This window comes from Calonectris borealis, chromosome Z (assembly GCF_964195595.1).
Source record: "Calonectris borealis chromosome Z, bCalBor7.hap1.2, whole genome shotgun sequence".
Lineage (NCBI taxonomy): Eukaryota > Metazoa > Chordata > Aves > Procellariiformes > Procellariidae > Calonectris > Calonectris borealis.
Genome location: NC_134352.1, coordinates 23,529,487 through 23,534,856, shown reverse-complemented (window position 1 = coordinate 23,534,856; position 5,370 = coordinate 23,529,487). Strand labels below are relative to the sequence as shown.

The following is a 5,370-nucleotide window of genomic DNA, read 5'->3' as shown; positions in this document are numbered from 1 at the left end:
ATAGCCATAAACCTGTGGCAGTCTAGTCCTAAACTTAGCAGCCTCTAGGACTTGCTGTCCAGTAGTTTTGCTGTAGAAAGATAGATGGTAAGTCTTGAGTGGCTGGGTACAGAGAATTTTAACAGGAGCTTAAAACACACTGAAATTTCCAACTAAGAAATGCAGCCTGTGGGAAGACGAGGTATTGAAAGGAGAAATCCTGGCACAAAGAACTTTTTGGATTCTTATATTTGTTAATGGGAATCTGCTGAGATGAACTGAAGAGTCGAGACTGCAAAAAACACCTGAGAATACATGAAAAAATGCACAAGAACCCTGCTCAGCACTTTCATCTTGAGGATGTGTCTCGGAAGAAATAAGTCCCTACTGCTGTGACTTCTTGAAACTTTCAGGATGTGTTCTAAGTTACATAAAGTAAATTTCCCAATAATACAATTATCTGTCTGGACAGATTCATGGGTTTAACTTCGGACACGTGCAATACAAATCTGAAACAGTGCTGTGCAAACAGGATACTCTTTCTTTGTATAAAACTTCAGCTGTTGGGTCACATCTCTTCCTCTGGAATCAGCAGCTGGAAAATATTAGATGAGTCACAAGGAGTTGAGAGCTTTGAAAAGCAGCACGCACCAAGTGACATACAGGGTGAAGTCTTTAAACCCACAACGTAAAACACCAAATTGGAGCCTCTAGAGCAGGAATAGAGTTAAGCTGGCCTGAAAGGTAATTTATGTTACAAATTGACAAATGGGATCAAGCTAGTGTCACCAACATGTTCAGGCAATATCAGAAAGGGCAAGGTAGAAAGGAATGCACAAAGAGCATGAGCATCCTTCTGATTTTTTTTTTTTTTTTTTAAGCAGCGCTGATTTTGCAGTTACACTGCTTCCTGAGATAATTTACACCAGCCTACACAGCACTTTGAGCTCTGGCCGTACCCTGACAGACAGATGGTAGCTCAGAGCTCTGTATGCACTTACAAAACAGTTCAGATGAATAGGTGTAGGCAGTCGGGATTGTCAGTATGCTACTAGGTTACTTGAGGATTTTAGGTTATGTTTACACAGCAGTTAAACTATAAATGCAGGATACATTTTCTTCTTTATCCTGCAGCATAGGTAGGTAGTATTTGAGTATCCAAATATTGGGTTCTTTCTTCAGGAGGATGCAAACTACAGTGTGTCTGCTCCTTTTTACCATGTTCCCCCGCTTAGCCTGGGACTAAAGACACAGGGTCTGACTGTGGTGGCCATTGTGTGAATGTTGGCAGGCATGTCCATGGGCAGAGGCAAAGCCAGGGTCTTCAGGCCCAAGCTGGGCTAAGCAGGCACAGCTGAGGCATCAAGGCATGCCCCTGCTGCCCCCACAGCTGGCCAAGACTCTCCTCTCCTGCTACATCTTTTCCTGGTGGGGCTGCCAGCCTGCCTCCTCTCCTGCAACCCCCACTCTCACAATGGGGGGAGAAAAACCATCAATGACTGTCCTCTGAAGTCAAGGTTGCTTCCTACGTGTTTTCAACAAGGTATTTCAGAGCTCTGTGTCTGAAAAGGAAAATATCTATTGCAAATTGGAGTGTAACACTCATGTTTCGTCTCTGCAAACCTTGCATCTCTTGAGCTCTAGCTCAGACAGGCACAGCTTCTTCTGAATTTCCTATTTCCCCTTAATTGCCTGCTATGTTCTCTCTGCTTTTCTGTTTTTTTTTTCTCTTGGTCTTTCCTTTCTCTCAACTAGAGTGTAAGTTACCCATGTTTTCATGGCTGTAGCAGCAAAGCCCATATAAGTTCCTATATTTCTTTCTCTTACTTCACCAGAACACAAATGAATCTTAGAAAACAGGGATGTGAGGGACCACAAGGAGCGGTCTCATGCTTTAGCCCATAGACCCCTTGGACTCAGTCTGCAGCATGAGTAAAAGGTGAGTGGGGAATGCATGTCTTGCGTGAATGGTCTTAGAAATGCATGGGGCCACATTGTGTTTGCCAGGGAAGTTTTCAGGAAGCCATAAAAAGGTAGAAATTCCTGATTCTAGTATATCATTACTATCATTACTTCATAGGATCATCTGGCTTTGAGTAACTGCTAATACAAATAATAACAGATATTTGCCAACCTGTTCTGAAAGATCTCAGAAGATGAACATCCCACAGCCTCTCCCTTGGCACCCCACTTGAGCATATTCCTGTCCTTCCAACTTTGAAAGTCTTTTCCAAATTTCTAGATATTACCTCAACCTCTTTTATGACACTGAAGACCGCTTCACCTCCACAAAGAGCAGTTCATTAGCTTCACTCGGGACCAAACCAACCCGTTTCTTTTGGTAACTCCCCATCAGATGCATTCTCTGCCATCCTCGCTATGTTCCCCTGGACTCTCACCACTGGGCACCCGTCTTCTCTGAGCTGGGATGCCCAAGTAGGGTGTCTTATTCCAGCTGTAGCCTTGCCAATGCTGAGTAGTGCTGAATTATTACCTCACTTGGCTTGCTGGCTATACTCCAGGTTATTCCAGTATCATGTTTGGTTTTTTTTTTCCACAGGAACATGATGCTGTTGAGACAGATCTAGGCTCATTTTCATTTTATTTAAATTTGCTTTTTTGAGTTTGAACTTCTTATCTGGAATATTGATTTTTTTTTTTAAATTTTCTTTTGTAATATGGTAGTACAGCTTTAATAGTGGAAATTTAATTGGAGTCTACTTAATTGGAGTCTGGTGTTAAAGTAATATTGATTTAAAACTGTTACTGTTCTTTTGCATAGATTTTATATGTGTGCAGACAGAATTTAGCTAACTTCCACTGAATAAACCTATGAATATAAATCAGTTTTTTTACCCCACCTCCTCAGGATGTTGTTAGTGGCATAAACTCCAAGGTGTAAGGGTTAATGTTTTCTTCATTTGGTAATTAACAATGCAGGTTTTTTTAATACTGGAATTTAACAGATAACACATGCAGTTCTGCCCTAGTTTTAATTTCAAATGTGATGCTTAATGGTAACAATAGCTAGTTCCTAATTAGTGATTTTGTCTGCCTATTTTAAAATGCTTTGTGAAAAACAGGTATACATTATTGTTCCTATTTTGCAGAATTCATCTTTGTTTTTTTCTTGTTTGATTTGCTGAGGGACAAAGATTGATTCGCCAGATCCTCCATGATATGTTATTTCAAGGTTTGTGAGTTAGAACCAATGTTTCCTAAACTGATCTACTTGACCATAACGTTTTAAAAATACTCTCACTAGCCTTTCTATTGCACAAATAATTATTTAACAAGGGGGTTAAAAAGGTGGCTTGCCATGCTGTACTGCATCAACTGACTCTGAGACACATTCAGTGGTTTGGGTTTTTTTCCAATTGTTTTAATCAATTTTCCAGCTACAGGAAGCCTCCCTGACAACCTGAGAAGCACCGACTTGCTCCGTTCCCCACCCTTGCCCTACCACCACCTCTCTGGATCAGCTTTGACGCTGCTGATTCGCAAACCCAGCTCAAGCTCTCTTTGTGCCATAGCCAAAATCAAATGTTGCCATCCCAAGGATGAGAACAGTGTAACTTCTTTCACCTTCATTCTTGGTGTATCAAAGCTCAGTTGTGCCGTGGCTGCGTCAAGCACACAGATGGGAGACTCCCGGCCTCCTCCCCCAGCTCCCCAGCCCCAAGCCCTGATGTAGGGGTGCAAAGCGCTCTGCTCACCCCGACCCCTGGTATGCACGAGGGGGTGATGCATCGTGTGATGCACGTAGCTAATGTCTCAGGCAGTCAAACTGTAAGGCTTCTTCACAACATGTCTAATAATTCTGATTCATGGAGCATTACAGGAAAGACATGTATGAAATCCTAGGGGCATTCCTTAGAATGGCCATACCATTGTTTTTTTAGGTATAGTCACTCTGTAACTTTTTTCTTTTTTTTTTTCAATCCTATGAAGCTGGTGCTACGTATGTGCTACAGCCACCATTGCTGATGCAAAAGTGTAGATCATCTTTGCCTATTTAGGAAGACACTATTAATCATAACGTATATGAAGTCATCTTTGGCAAATTTCAGTGTCTGGAATGCTAGCATATTAAACGTTGTTTTATACTGTAGGGACTCCTTCATGTTTATTATTAAGAAAAGACCTGTTATTTGTGGTATTCAAGAATGACTTTTCAGTTGTTGTAGTTTGATCAAAGACCCTGATCCAAGATCCTTATGTCTTTATTAAAACGTGGCATGTTGCTGTGAAGATTAAAAACCAGTGCCACGGTCAAGCAATTATTTCAGCAGCTGCAACTTCCAAATGAGTGTGGAACACTTTTAAATTTTTTAGCTTTAAAGGCTTTTCTTGTGTATCAAATGTAAATATTACTAACAACAGGACTGGGATTTAAAGGCCTTTTAATCACCTTTAATATCTCTTTTAGAAATTATTCACTTCCCAAAGCCAGTGGAACCACAGGTTAATAAAATAAAATCAATTAATCATTGCTCTAATTCTATTAACTGTTTCTCATTATTTGCATATGTATACAGATTGTGTATATTTATGATGTCTATATGTCTATATATAATGTCTATATACATGCATTACAGATAGATAAAACTGCTTTCTAACCAGAGAGCTAGCTCTAGCCCTCTGTTGTGTTTCCTGCGGTGAGATCGGTGGCCGTTTGGATCAGGTGTGTGCATGGTCAGTTTTCTGCGATACAGCTGAAGTCATCAAACCCAACTCAGTCCCTGTGTAAATTCACTCAGTGGGACAGAAAGTCAGGGCATGTGGAATTGCACTCGTTTGGTCTCATGACTAGAAAACTTCAGTGACAGACCTACATCTGGTATTAATTGGTAGATCACTGCTTGTGTTTTTAAAAAAAATGCTGCTCTATCTGTTTTCTATGCTAAAATGAAACCAATATATGTTCTAAACCTTACAAGTGCGGATATTCCTTTTTGCCTCAATAAAACTGTTTTTAAAGAGACAACTGTATCAACTCTATTTTAAACTAAATTACACATGCTAGGAAAACGGCATTTTCATGCAGTTTATCAGAGGTGGAAAATTAAATATATTGTGCTCGCCATGCACAGCCTCACAGTCTCCTCCTGGGATTACTAAAAATGGCATCAAGTGTCATGTCTGACCCAGCCATTCAGCAGTCTTGAAAGCGAAGTACATGACTACCATTGTCCTACTGTTATTTCCCAGATCCAGGTCTGGTATTTAGGTTATCTTAATAGCTATTGTTTAGCAGACCACAAAAGGAATCACCTTTTACTTCAGCAGATATTCCCGGAAAAAACCCTCAGAAGTCATGTAAAGAGTAGGTGCAAACAAACAGAAAAGGAGCCCACCCTTATTGTAATAAGGAAACAGAGACATCACAGC

At 40.5% G+C, this 5,370-nt stretch overlaps 1 long non-coding RNA gene across 1 annotated transcript; it reads left to right on the top strand.

The window, feature by feature from the left end:
• Nucleotides 1-419: 419 nt before the first annotated feature.
• Nucleotides 420-4,054, top strand: LOC142075297 (uncharacterized). The gene is made up of 3 exons (XR_012670840.1): nucleotides 420-723; nucleotides 1,815-3,172; nucleotides 3,378-4,054. It is a non-coding gene; the product is annotated as an uncharacterized LOC142075297 (long non-coding RNA).
• The last annotated feature ends 1,316 nt before the right edge of the window (nucleotides 4,055-5,370 follow it).